Here is a 15,420-nt window from a genome sequence, read left to right on the forward strand (position 1 = left end):
AAAATGTTTTAGTTTAAAATAAGTTTACACACTTTTTTTCAGCAACAGAAGTGGGCTGCAGCAAGTAATGAAAATGCAGTTAATTAAACTGCTTTTCATTATGCAGTGAAGCAAAGAGCAAATAAAGATAAACACCAATAAGAAAGAAAACATACACCTAGGTACACACAGGTGTATGGTTCTGTGTAGAAAAAGACCTGTACATCTTTCTTGGAAAAAAGGAGCCTCATATAAAGCCTCTTTCTAAAATAAAGCTTTATTTAAACAGATGTTCTGTAGGCAACTGATTAATAAGGGGGTCAGAGGTCCATCAGTGACTGTGATGCAGTAACAGTGAAATGTCCATCAGTGATTGGCGCGTCAGTGTGATGTCATCCTCTAGTCATGTGACTCTTAAAGCAGGCTAAGAGGATTACTGAATCTCTCTTCAGTTATTGTCTGCTTCAGTCTTTTGTTTTCACAGAAGAAGACAAGGCATTTGTGGGTTGTCAAGATTTATTAATCACCTGATGAAATTGTAGATGAAGCTTAGTGAATTCTCTGTGTTTCTGCTGCTGGTCTGCATCTCTCTGCAGAGAGCTGACAGCCATTTACCTAACTTCAGTCCTGGAACTCCCCCTCTGCAGGTAGGACAAATGCAAGCTGGGAAGAAAACCAGTAACCCTGACACTGAGCTAATCAGCTGCAACCAAAGTCAGCTCTGATTTTGACTTAAATCAGAAGTGTATTATTCAGATTAATACCACAGGTGGCAAATTTACAGGCAATATTTACTTCAGTAGAAGTACAGATACTTGTGTTAAAATAAAGCTTCAGTAAAAGTTGAAGTACGGATTGAACTTCTTTACTGACATAAAACTGAAAAAGTACAGCTCCAGAGTAACCAGACAGGATAATGTATATTTAAATATATAACTTTCTACAGGACTGAATATAATATTTTTATGTAAAAGTCCAGAGCCTCTGAAGATTATCTGAGTACTTCTAACATTACACAAAGCAAAGGTGTCCATCACGCTTGTTCATGAAACTTGGTTTATCCATTTTCTGGAGCGAGCCAACAGTGAAGCTCTGAAGATTTCCCTCTGAGGGAGCTGTAGAGATCAATGGTGAAGATCATTGATCTATGCAATGAGCTTTAGTCTTTCTGATGTTTCTGAAATTATGCCTCTCTCAGTGGGTCAACAGAACATCTGGCACAGGACAGCTGTGATAAAAGAAAGGGAGGAAGTTTCTCCAAACCTCTGGACCCAGGAAACCCAGCTTGGTCCTGATGGTCTCCCTCATTAGGTTTACTTAACTGTGAATCTAGCTGTTGATCATAATGTGAACGATGTTATTACATGAAAAGAACAAATTACACTAGTTTTTATTTAAAGTTTATGTGTTACCAGGCTGTAGAGTGCTCAGTGAGTGTAATGGATCTAAAACTGTTTAAATCTTTAGTCTTATATCATCCTCAGTCTTATGTTAAAATCTCAAAGGACAATGTTTGATGTTTAGTAAAGACGCTGGATTTGTGATTCCTTGCAAGCTTTGTTTAATGGGTAACTGAGCAGGCATTACATGCAAGCAGCTTGACTCCAGCGTCTTCTTACTGCATGCATGCGCAGTGCACTATTCTGAACAGGTAATAATAATAATAATAATGGATTGCATTTATATAGCGCTTTTCGGGACCCTATTCAACCCCCATTATTAAACAATACCAGTCAGATGTTCTATGTCCCCTTTCTTTAGGTTAAGACTGTATAAACAACAGATTCTAATCCACAACATTATAGCCTGGACATTAACCATTCACTTCAAACCTGGAACTGTCATTGGTAAGAATATAGTAAACATTTAACATTTGACCTTGTCAACATCACGTTACATGTAGTTTCCATGGATTTCGTTTTCTTTGTGCTCTGGGGAACAGGCGGTTGATGGTTGGACCACGGTAGAGTCATCGTGGGAATCTCTGTGTTGTGGTGGTGCTTCAGGGACTGGGAGGACATGCCTGCGGTTCCGCCTATACTCTCCGCCTCCTGACTGGACAATGTATGATCTGGATTTCTTATTAGTCCCTAAGGAGTCATGTCCATGATGCGTTTGCATCCTCACAACCTCACTTAGCACGAGGGGACGGAGTGGTCTGCTGGAGTTGTCATAGCATTTCTTTTGTGCATGGCGCTTATGAACTAGGCTTGTCTTAACAGCTGTGTTGCTTTTGGGCCTGGGAACCAGCAGATGTTGCATGATAGTGCATGTTTGCCTTGACATGAGCCTTTCAGCTGGAGAACCTAGTGTGTGAGCTTGAGTGGCTCTTTTTGTTTATGTGGCCTGGTACTGTTGCACACCGGACACGCAATTGTTTCTTGCCCTATATCTTCAGTTATTGTGGGCCAAAACATGATAGCATGGGCCCTGCGTTTAGTAGCTTCTGTGTCTGGGTGCCCTCTGTGGAGGACAGTGATTTAATCCTTTTGTAAAGACTTTGGGATCACTGTCTTCAGGCCTTTCTTGACAATGTCATCTTCAAGGGGGAGTTTATTTGATATGGGTAGTATTCACGAATTTCTGTGAGCAGCTGAGTTTGTCTGCAAGGCCAGGCCTTCATTGTGACAGTGCTCAGTTTCTGTAGCTCTGGATCGGAGGCAGTGTGCTCCCACAGTTCAGTCAGCCTAAGGAAGAGATGTGTTGGATCAACATGATCTTGTTGTTGGGTTCGGGAGCAAACAAAAGCATTCTAGCTTTTTAAATGGCAATGTGTAGCTTTTTAAATAGGTTTAATGTATGTGTTGTAGGTTGCTAACATTATTCCCTCCTGTTTGACATTTTAAAAGCTTGTGTTTTCAATTATCAGTACAGCATCACTTTCAGGTGCATTTTCAATGCTTACTTCATTTAAATGCAATCTTCCATGTCCTTCTTTGGGTCCTCCTGGGCAAATGTGTAGTAAATAAAGGTATTAGTCACCATCCTTTGTATCATGCTTTTTATGCAGGGGAGAATACAGGTCACAGCAATAAACATAAGAACTAAAACAACAAATACTGGGGTCACAATCTACAGTAGCATGTGCTACCAAGGTCCAGAAGTCAGCCATGCGAGCCAATCCTGTGTTGAGGCTCATGGTGTGTGGTCTGCCACATGCCTTTGCAGCACGGTTAAGTTCTGTAGGTCCTCATAGATGTCGCTGCCAGTGGAGTATTCGTCTGGAATGAATGTGCAACATGTCTCACCAATTAGCTTACACACCCCACCTTGGGATGCGGTTAGCAAGAATGTTATACGGCCATAATCCAGAGCTGTGAGTGGATAGTGGCATGTGGGCACATACGTAGCAGTCCATCTTGTTGTTAAGGTGCGCCGTGGTGTTCATCATCTGCCACCAAAAGTTCGTAGAATAGCCATGAGGTTATTGAGTGTGGCTTCCTCGGTCCCATAGTGCTTCAGCTGTCGTCACGAACAGGAATACTTTCAGCCACGCTGTCATCCTTGTTGCTGACTAAAGGTAAGGGAGTCATTGGTTTCTTCACCGGGTTTGAGATGGAAGGTCCTAGAGGCTTTCTTCCCCCTTTGTAGTTGGACTCGGGCTCAGCGTCAAGGTGCGTGATCTTCTTGCAGTGACTCTGGTGAATCCATGTTGATCTTTCAGCAATGTTATTTTTAAAAGGAAATTGGATCCAGTTGTTTTACTGCTGTTATGCTGCTCCCTCCTGTTGAGTCATGACCACGTCCATGGCTCAAAATTTCAGCAGCAGTCTTGTAGAAGTGTTCATAATGCAAATGACAACAACAATGACACAAAGGAAGACCCTCTGTAGAGTGTCAACCTCTGTATGGCACAGCGAAAAAACATTAGGTGATAATCTTTGAGAAATTGCCGTCAGTCAGTTCCTGTCACCGCCATAGCATCTGTTTTCTGTGTTGTTTACAGAATCATGATGCCATCCCTGAACTTCCTCTGTGCTTTCGGTTGGAGCTTGGCATGCTCCCCTTATCCTTCAGATAACCATTCTGTTGTCCACCATCTCCTGTTGATGCTCTCTAGGAAGCCCAGTGGTACAGCTCTCTGCGGGTCGTCAGCTGGAGGTGGTCTCCACCCCTCACTGATCCTCTTGTCGCCTCTCTCATAGCCTCAGTCTGCATCTGCATCTCATTTTCTTCTTCCATCACTTTACCTTTTTCCACCTGTAATTTAAGCCTCCCCAGAAAATCCTCGTTTGCCACATGGCCCTTGCCATGTGTCAACTTCACACAATTAGACATACATAAGAAAGTTAGTTGCACATTCTCTCTTAAAGATTCCCAGGGCTTGTCTGTTAGGCTGAACGAATGGACTCTATGGCAGAACAAACGCAGGGAATGCAGAAAGTGCTCTTTATTTACAGTGTCTGGATTATTTACACAGGGTGGGAGATTATGTACAGTGATAAATAAACGGAGGGAAACCAGGAAAGGGGGCTGACACGCACTCGGAGGGAAAGGTATAATCGGCACACACAGGGTTGATCTACGAGAAAAAGGAAAACGAAATTTTAGGGGAAGATACCAAACATCCATCCATCCATCCATTCGCTTCCGCTTATCCTTTTCAGGGTCGCGGGGGGCGCTGGAGCCTATCCCAGCTGTCATAGGGCGAAAGGCGGGGTACACCCTGGACAGGTCGCCAGTCTGTCGCAGGGCTAACACATAGGGACAGACAACCATTCACACTCACATTCACTCGCACATTCACACCTAGTGGCAATTTGGATTGTCCAATTAACCTATCCCCACAAGCTGCATGTCTTTGGACGGTTTGGAGATACCAAACAATCAGTAAAAAGCGGCAATAAACATGGGGAGAGTTGGAGAGCTCACTTCTCACACTGGCAGTACAGGTTTGGGCGAGAATCTCCAGGATGCGAAGGTAAAGATGCGATTGATGTTTGAAGTGATCCCGGAAATACGGCTTTACCAGCAGCTGACAGGCAAGCGGGTGATGGATCCGGCTAAGGATACAGGACAACAGGTAAGCAGACAAAATCCAAAACATGGGTTGGCTGTAGTGCACACCGCAGAGATTAACAAACACGTTACCACTCAGGGAGGCAACAATACTCCGACACCAGATGTCTGTCGCGCTGCTCCTAAATAACGCTCCATCAAATGACGTCTGATGTACCACCGGTGTGACAGCATCCTGTGAGACACCGTCCCACCTACCTGTGCTGAAAAAGGAAGCAAACCCATGACACCACACCAGAGAAACCCTACCAACTCCTAATAGTCCCCCCCCCCCCCTCAACGGGCGGCCCCCGGAAGGGCTTACCAGGATGTCTCTTGTAAAAGTCAGCAATGAGATCAGGGTCCTCAATAAACGAACTCGGAATCTAGTACTGATCCTCAGGCCCGTACCCCTCCCAGTCCACCAAAAACTGAAAGCCCTGGCCCCAGCGGCGCATGTCCAGTAGCTGCCGGACTGAATAGATAGAAATGCCATCCACTACTCCGGCGGGCGGGGGAGGGGGGGGGGGGAATCGGACGGGGGGCACAACGGGCTGCGAGAAACAGGTTTGAGCTGGGAAACATGGAAAGTAGGATGAATCCTCATGGAAGCGGGCAGTTGACACATACAGGATTAATGAAGCATTGAATAGTGAAAGGACCCAGAAAACGGGGCACCAGCTTTCTAGACATACATTTCAAAGGAACAGTTGCAGACGACAGCCACACCTTCTGTCCCATGGATTATAAAGGAGCAGGGGATCTCCTCCGATCCACCGTACAGTGAGCTCGTGTCACAGTCTAAAGCAACACCGCCTTGGTCTGACGCCAAATCCTCCTGCTGCGGCGCAGGTGGTCCTGCACCACTGGGACCACAACCTCCGCCTCCTTAGAAGGAAACAGTGGGTGCTGATAACCCAAACAAACCTCAAACGGAGAGAAACTGGGGACAGAACAGGTGAGAGAGTTATGCACATATTCTATCCAGGAGAGATGAGAGCTCCAGGAAGCAGGATTAGCCAAAACCACACAACGGAGCGCGGATTCCAGTTGTTGGTTCGTCCTTTAAGTTTGTCGATTAGACTGTGGGTGATAGCCCGAGGAGAGGCTCGCCCCCACCCCCAAGGCAGCACAAAACCCCTTCCACACACGTGACACAAACTGAGGTCCCCTGTCAGACACAATGTCCTGGGGAATCCCATGCAACCGAAAAACATGAACACCGAGTAAGCGAGCAGTCTCAAGGGCGGAAGGGAGTTTAGGCAAGGGAACAAAATGGGCAGCCTTGGAGAATCTATCCACGATGGTAAGGACGACCGAGTGACCAGAGGAACGCGGCAGCCCTGTGACGAAGTCCACAGCGATGTGCGACCACGGGTGACTGGGGACGGGCAGGGGATGCAAAAGCCCAGAAGGCGCCTGGTGACGGCTTTTAGAACGCGCACAAACTTCGCAAGCCACAACATACTCGCGCGCATCCCTCTCCAACGAAGGCCACGAAAAGGACCGTTTCGACAAAGACACCATACGATAAATGCCGGGATGACAGGCAAAGCGCACAGTGTGCAGCCAATGCAGGATGCGCGCGGACATGGCGGACATACATAATTATGAGGTCAATCAAATGGACCAATATGGCAAGGCCATGATGATCCAATTGGTAAAGTAAAGCCGATTGGCATCTTTCTTGGCCTTCAGACAACAATTTTGATGGCTAAAGATCCAAGCGGAACAGGCAAAAAAACAAAAAACAAAAAAAAAGCGCCCAGGTGGAGATGCCCATCGTCCGGCGAAATCTGAGACAGCACGGCTCCCACGCCGGTATCGGAAGCATCAACCTTAACATCAAACTGTCTGAACACGTCGGGGTGGGCGAGGACGGGAGCGGAGCAAAACAGCTCCTTAAGCCGTGAAAAAGCCCGTTCGGCTTCCGCCGTCCACTGAAAAACACGAGCAGGAGATGTCAAACTAGTAAGCGGAAGCACAACTCGACTGAAATTCTTAATGAACCGCCGATAAAAATTAGCGAATCCCAGAAACCTCTGCAATTGCTATTGTGTGGAAGGGGTCAGCCAACTCACAATGGCTTCAAGCTTACAGGGGTCGGCTCTGAGCTGTCCCTTTTCCAGTACGTAACCCAAAAAGGACACTGACCCCGCATTTGAAGACACATTTCTCAGCTTTCACTAACAGTTTATTTTCCAGAAGCCACTGTAATACACAGCGCACCTGCTGTACGTGGTCATCCAGTGATCGGGAAAAAAATGAGAATGTCATCCAGATAGACAAAGACAAAATGGTTCAAAAAGTCCCGCAACACATCATTGATCAGAGTCAGTCCAAATGGCATTACCATATACTCATAATGTCCCAGCGGAGTGTTTAACGTCTTCCACTCATCCCACTGACGTATGCATACCAAGTGATACGCATTACGTAGGTCCAAATTAGTGAAGACAACCGCTTCCTGTAACGGAACAAAGGTGGAAGAAAGCAGTGGAAGGGGATATTTATTCCTCACAGTGATGGAAATAAGTCCACAATAGTCAACATAAGGTCTGAGAGATCCATCCTTTTTCCCTACAAAAAAAGAACCCTGCAGCCACGGGTGAAGAGAACGGCCGAATCAAGCCTGCCTCCAGAGACTCCGTAATATAGGCTTCCATGGCAGCCCTCTCCGGCCTGAAGAGGTTGTACAGCCGATTAGTAGGCAGCAAAGCTCCAGGCAACAATTCAATAGAACAGTCATATGGCCGGTGGGGAGGCAGAGACAGAGCGCGACGTTTGAAAACTGACCTCAGATCATGATAGACCTCCAGCACAGACGACAGGTCCAAATCTTTTTGTGTCGATTCGGGAGCACCGGCCGCAGAGGGAGGTAAAGCAGACCGCAGACAGTGTGACAAACAGTGGCTACTCCAACTCTCTATACGACGGGTGGCCCAGTTGATATGGGGATTGTGGCGCTCGAACCAAGGATAGCCCAAGACTACAGGGGAATCAGGGGACGCGAAAACAAAAAAACTGAGAAATTTGCGATGATTGCCCGAGAGAATTGATGAGACAGGTTCCGTTTCATGGGTGACTGAGGGCAAAGCCTGACCATTGAGGGCAAAAACCGAAACAGGGACCTCTAGAAGTCGCATTTTAATACCGAGAAGACGTACCAGACCGCTGTCAATCAAATTCTGTTCACCCCCTGAGTCTAAAAGAGCTAAACGGACTTTACAAAACAAGTTTCCCTGACAGCAGAGTGCTCATCTTAGCTAGGTAGTGATGGTAAATTCGATTCTTTTTACTGAATCGAGTTTTAATGAGTCACTCACCAAAGTGAATCAGATTTCTTGAGTCATTTGAGTCACTGAGTCAGTTAACCAGAGAGTGCAAAAATGTATATTTTCACTCAAACTTGTTTGTTTCTCTTTTAATGTAAATCCTACTGCTAAGATGAATGATTGTAAAAGAAAACAACTATTTTATAGAGCAAAAAAAATTCTAAAGGGAACATTTATTTATTTTTTATTTTATTTTATTAATATTTTCCTTAAATGTGTCAAATATATATTTTCTCATCTAAATGTGCACTGAGCTGTGAGCCAGGGGGCGGTAATGCGCCTTAACATTGGTTGCCAACAGTGTTGCCAACTCCTCAGTAAGGAAAATCGCTATTGGTTGTCCTAAAAGTCGCTAGAAGTTGCTAAATGACGTCATCGCCTAATTTGCATAATTGGTCATGCTAATCTAATTGTAACCTATGTTGTTGGAGAGAGAAATAACATCGTGGAAGAGACATAAAGTGAGTAAAAAATGTCCTAAATGCATTTAGAGTTTATTTAGAACTACAAATTAAATTTCTTTTAGCAATTATTGTTTTTTTTTAATGTCACAATTCCAACCCTGCTCCTTTACCTGGGCTTGGACCGGCAAAAGTGACCCGAAATAGGCACTCTGGTGGAGTTACTTTGTGTGTGTGTGTTTATAAGTAGTTTTAAACCTTGTGATCCACAAAACAGCATAAGAGTATGTGATGGACCGAGTTGAAAAACAGGAGTCGTCCCAGGAATTATTAGAAAAATATAGTTTCCATTTATTTAACCCCCAAAAATTATATTCACAAGAGTAATAAATGTTGAGCTCATAAAAGAGGTCAAAGAAACAAAACTGAACTCAGGCAACGACTGCAAACTTAACAAACCAAATGACTGCTACAAACATACATAATTGACCTAACATGAAATGACATACAAGGGTATATATAATGGCTGATCAGACCATTGTGACACATGAGGGGTAGCAAACAAACACAATCATAAATCACAAACGATGCAGTATTAATAAACTAAACACCAAAGAAGAAAATCAAAAACCCCATTAAACCCTAAACTCAAATATTTAATTAAATACAAATACTTTGTTTTTAAAGTAAACAAAACACACATTACCCCCTTCAGCAGGAAGTGGTGGTGTGGTCCAATTATCTTCCTTCATATTTAATGGTTTCAAACCCTGGCTACCATCTTTTGTCCAGCAACTCCCAGGGATGATGGCAGGTAAGAAATAAAAAGACAAAAGTTAGTCAGAAAGCAAAGAAATGAAGTAGTATGAATACATAAGTAAACTAAATGTGCGCGCTTACAAATAGAACAAATGTATCCAAACCAATCAATAAAGTTATTGGCAACTAAAATATATTACTATGTTCAAATGAAGAATGAAAATACAAAAGTTACCGACTTTAGAGTGTGGCCACAGGTTTGGCCATCACAGAGTAAAAGAGTAAAAGAAGAACTGACTGCGTTACAGCACCTGCTGCTTGTTGAGAGTAAAAGCAATACGCGCTTTCACTCTGAAAACTCGCTAAATATAGCGACAAAGTCGCTAAATTGGCAACACTGGTTGCCAACCAAGAAGAAGAAGAATCTGTAAGCCAGGAGGGAGGGGTGAGTGAGTGATTCGTCTATGTTACGATTCAGCACAGGAAGGGAGGGGGTGAGTGAGTCAGTGATTCGTTCAACTCGTTTGAGCTGTGAGCCAGGAGGGAGGGGGTGAGTGAGTCCTGAGTGATTCGCTTATGCTACGATTCAGCACAGCAAGGGAGGGGTAACTCAAATGTGCTGTTAGCATGTTTGCTGAGAGATGCTACTGTGAACCGAGGAGCTATTGTCTTGATGTGAGCTTCTACTCAGGGTTTTTTCTTCCAGTTCAGAGCAGAGATGTTTTTGTTAAGAAACTGGCTGTTGTTTTTTCTCCCCACAATTTTAATTATAAGCTAGATATATTTCTACTAATGGAATTAGTTTGCTAACAGCAACAGAGATGAGTCATTGAGTCAGTTGCGCTTGTGAATCATGATTCACGAGTCAGTAAAGTAATTATCGAGTATTGAATGATTCGTTCACGAATCGAACATCACTATAGCTAGGTCTCAGGACCTAGCTAAGAACGGTGGTTACGGATAAGCTTACAAACACGTTTAACTTACCGAAAAAGTGCAGCGGGGTGCCGGGTCCTTCTGTCGGGTAGTCCAGTATACTGAAGAACACCTCAGGCTGTCAGATTAAAACAGTCGTCATGGTTTTGTAACGTAAACGCTGGAGCTCCTGTCTGCACCCCCGCTCTATCTCCCATTCCCGAACAGAGATACGCAGAGGTGGGACCAAGTCATTGTTTTGCAAGTCTCAAGTAAGTCTCAAGTCTTTATCCTCAAGTCTCAAGTCAAGTCTCAAGTAATGTCAGGCAAGTCAGAGTCGAGTCTCAAGTCACTGGTGTAAAAGTCCGAGTCAAGTCACAAGTCTGAAACTTTGAATTTCAAGTCCTTTCGAGTCTTTAAAAAAAACAAACGAAAAAATAATGTTGCAGTTATGCTAAATGTAAATATTAGACCATGTAATTTTAAAATCTGTGTTTTTCTCAACACATACAAAATAGTGAACTTAGAAAATATACACAAATTGTGAAATTGCACCTCTTTAAAATGCAGCTCAATTAAACTTAGCTCCAAGAATAATTTTCACCAACAGTTCTGAGATAAGCTGCATGTTATTCTTGGATGCGGTTGTAGGACCAGCTTTAAAATCGCATGACAAAAATATCATACATATTAAAAAAAACTGTATCACCAACGTAGCCTGGACAACATTTGCTAGTTAGATGAAGTCAGCTATCTCATCTTAGCATATTTATATGCATATTTATAATCATACGGTTCTTGGAGTGAGTGCACACACTCATGAAGTTTAGTAACTTCAGGTCACTGCAACAAGCCCAGGTACAGTTTACCGACGGATGGGTACAGGACCTTGAAATGCACCGTGTAGAACGAAAGACCATCGTTTACCAGTCTCACAAATCGTCGTCATAAATACACATTCGTTAACCGTTTATTAATAGGACCTTTGAGCTCAACGGTAATTAATTAGTAGTGGAAATAATTTCTGGTAGCATCACAGAAATGTAGCAGTGACAATAATACTGTATGCTGTAATCGTACTGGGCAATTAGTGATACAAAAACCTGTTTTATCCTGTGAATAAAAGTATGTGTTTTTGTCAGTGTACCATAATAACAGAAGCGAAACGCAATATTGTGTCAGGACAATTTACTATTTATGCACAATAAACAAAGGAGCATAGCGCGACAATTTCTGTTCAGCGCCAGACTTGCTTGTAACCTATATCACCAGTTATGTTAAGAAAAATGACGCATTAACTACAACAGCAGACTGACCTTTGTGTAAATGCTTGGAGCAGACTAACCTGTGAGCTGGAGGGTTCTAGGACGTTATATTTGATCTTTGAATGGCTGCAATCCAGTCGCCTCTTTGTTACTTCGGAAACATGGCTCGAACAATTTCTCTTCAACGACGTAATCCGATAACAACCGATCTCTTTACCCGTCGGCTTCCCGTGGCTGTCATGCGACCGGCTATTGCAGTTAATAATACAACAGCTTCCTGCCATTTTTTGTGTTTCTTTTTATCGCTGTGTGACTGATTTTAATTGAAAGCCTGCGTGCGCTAGTACCGCTTGCCACGAGTTCCCAGAATCCTTTGCGGTTCTACCCGTGAATGACGTCACATTTTCAATCTCTATATAATATGCATGTTAAATTTTATATTTGGGGTAAAATATCAAGTCTTTTCAAGTAAACCGGTTCAAGTCCAATTCAAGTCCCAAGTCATTGGTGTAAAAGTCCAAGTCAAGTCACAAGTCTTAGAACATTTTTTCAAGTCAAGTCTAAAGTCATAAAATTAATGACTCGAGTCTGACTCGAGTCCAAGTCATGTGACTCGAGTCCACACCTCTGGAGATACGTAAGTTTGTGCGTGACTGCAGCTTCCAGTCAAAGCTGTTACAATTACATCACACCCCAATTTCACAGCATTATGTAATGTAATTAGAATCAAACGTATGAGAAAGGAGACCCCTTGAACATAAAACAGCATCGTATGAACTACTGACGCTGTCACGTCGTCCATGTTTGTTACAGTCATTGGCTGGGACCTGACAACAGCGCCACCTGAAGGAGGCTTCTCTCTGTCTGATAGCTTGTGTTCTGACACCTGAGACCTGACAACTGACAACTGAGAGCTGACACCTGAGACCTGACTTTTGGGACCTGACACCTGAGTCCTGACAATTGAGGCCCTGACATCTGAGACCTGACACCTCAGACCTGACACCTGACGAGTTTTTGTCTGAGACCTGACACTTGACAGCTTTTTGTCTGAGACCTGACGGATGTCCTAAAATGTACACCATACTGCCATTTCTTTTTGTGAGAGCTGAGTTTCAGTACCAGCTAAAAAGGACTGTTTAAGTTTAGTTTCAAAACCACCAAATAACAAGCTGAGTTTTGTGTTTCTAAGACTGTAGGAGATAAGGCTCGGGACTGGACGACGCTAACGCGTTGACGCCGTGCAGTAACAACATTTCTGCCTCTTTCATGGCTCTGTACTTTATTCTTGTTAGTGCCACATGGTCTAACAATCCAGCTTTAGGTGGCTTCCAGGTGGCTACCGGGTGTGCAGAATACAGTTTAATCAAAAAGTTTGAAAGCTGTGGCTACAACTGTAGCTTACCTCCACCAGTGTGTGAATGTGAGAGTGAATGAATAGTGGAACTGTAAAGCGCTTTGAGGGTCTTGAAAAGCGCTATATAAATGCAATCCATTATTATGATGATGTTTCACAATATTAAAAAAATCCTAACTTCACAGACACAGTTCACAATAAACAGCTTGTGTGCTTGCTGTGATTTCTTGAGCTCATAGTAACTTTAAAATTATTTTCCAGTGTTATTCCCTTTTATCCTCTTTTGAACCTTGAATGCTGTTAGAGGCCGTTCAAGTCCACTTTGTTCTGGGGTTGTTTTTTTTTCTCTTTTAGCCGTCGGGTGCCAGCCTGTGGAGGGGGGAGGGGGGGGGTACTGTCAGGGTTCCTGGGTCGGTGATCCAGTGTTTTCGGTTTTGTTCATGTTCAGTTTATTTTGCCACTTCCATGTGCTCACTTCCTGCTTTTCCTGTGTTGCTCGTCTTGTGTCATTAGCCAGATTATGTTCAGCTGTGTACTCACCGGTCTCTCATTATCATCCTCATCAGTCTGTGTATTTAAGCCCTCTGTTTCTACTCGTTCACTGTCGTGTCATTGATGTTAATGTCGTCTGTATGTTCAGTTCGTCAACCGGTCAGTCGTTCGTTCGTTCGGTCAGTCAGCCAGCCAGCCAGCCAGCCAGCCAGCCATTTCCTACCTCTGTACTGTTTGTTCACTCCATCGGCAATAAACATCCACCTTCACCTACCTGCCTGTGAGTCCAGTGTTTGGGTCCTCCTTCTCTCATCCACGACACTACTCCTGACACAGTAAATAAAAGCCTGTTTAGAAAATGTCAGAAGCAGAAAGTTAAAATATTTGTGTTAAACTGAAGAGAGAAAAGGTAAAAAGTTATCAGAAAAAATAATACTCAAGTAAATTACAGACACCTGAAAGAATTTTAGTCAAGTACAGCAAGAAAACTATTTGTACTTTGTTACTTTCCACCGCTGATTAAGCACAGTTTCAAATAAGATAAAGAAATCAATAAGTAATAGATTTGATCCAAACACTTTTCTACTTTAATTGCACACTGAAATCAATGTGTAACAGATTTCCTTTTATGGTCAACGTCGTCTCCATAATTGGTTTTAGCACCAATTGGCTGCCCCTCTGCTGGCTATCTGAAGCTCACCAACCAGGAAAAAAATTGTCTCTAGTTTTACTCTTTTAGCACAGTGTGAAAGATGAATACTTAATTTGATTGTTTCTGCTTGTATTTACAGTCATGTGTTGGTGTTTGTTATGTAGGTGTGTCAACTTTTTTACATTTTGTATTTTTATTATATTCTCATTGTGTGACCTCCCTATATTTATGTACAGCACTTTTGCGAACTTTATAGTTTTTAAATGTGGTTTATAACTGGATTAGATTGAAGAGGCAGAGCTAAAACTTGTTATTTAGACAGAGTATGAACTGAGGGGCTGCACCAAGTCCTAGAATAAGATAAAGAATCATTACTTTGTCCTGTGAATCATGCCAAGATACACTAACAGAGTCTCTGATTAAAAAACATGGAATATGAAGCAGAATAAGACACCTTTAATATGTGTCATCTCTCAGGTAAATGCTTCAAACATCGCCTCAGCTGTCAAGGAAAACATCTTCAGACGACTTCCTGGACTTTGTCGGCGTTTGAAGAGACGCAGAGTCACTGTCCTGGTAAAAATAAACTGACACCTCAGGGAAGAACCACTCAAGTCCTTTCAAAATAAAGCATGCCACCTGAGTGTCCACTGTGATTCATTTTCAGTGTAACTTGGAGAAGTTCTGTTGGGGGCGGAGTCAGACAAGTCATTCAGGTCAGCTGTGTCAGTGCCCGCGGGGTTCCAGGTGTTCACATTTCTTTCTCCACAGCCTCTGAGTGATAATGCTTTTTAATAAATATGAGAAAACTTTTTGTAAAGAGTTTTTTTTTGTTTAGATTAAAATATTTCACATAGCACACACAGTATGATACAGACTGAAGCTTTAACACATTGTGAAAGTTAAATATCAAGGAATGTTTGAATAAAAAAAATGCCTACTTTCTGATGTGAATGAGAATTTATAAAGAAGAAAGAAGAAGTGTGGTGAATAATATATGATAATGCAGATGTTAATCATACAAAGTAAACTGGAGCGGACCCTAAACACACTTTGATCCGTGTAATAGATCTTATAATTTGGATTCAGAGAGTTTATAAATGTTGTTGTTCATGCAAAGTCACACACAAATCCGATTTCATTCCATCAGCATGATGTTCAAAATTGAAAGCATATCAGCACTTCACTGAAATGAAAAACAGGAATAATGATAATCAACACTGATTTGATGTGAATCACTTTTGTCGATGGTTTTCATTAATGGTTT

The 15,420-nt window shown here is 42.9% G+C and overlaps 1 long non-coding RNA gene across 1 annotated transcript; it reads left to right on the plus strand.

The window, feature by feature from the left end:
- The first annotated feature begins 413 nt into the window (after positions 1–413).
- LOC146549932 (uncharacterized) lies at positions 414–14,967 on the plus strand. The gene is made up of 3 exons (XR_014890484.1): positions 414–626; positions 14,631–14,729; positions 14,821–14,967. It is a non-coding gene; the product is annotated as an uncharacterized LOC146549932 (long non-coding RNA).
- The last annotated feature ends 453 nt before the right edge of the window (positions 14,968–15,420 follow it).

Source organism: Mchenga conophoros, linkage group LG22 (assembly GCF_057382185.1).
Source record: "Mchenga conophoros isolate Kocher_MC1m ecotype Shallow Benthic linkage group LG22, M_conophoros_male_GT1.1, whole genome shotgun sequence".
Taxonomy (NCBI): domain Eukaryota; kingdom Metazoa; phylum Chordata; class Actinopteri; order Cichliformes; family Cichlidae; genus Mchenga; species Mchenga conophoros.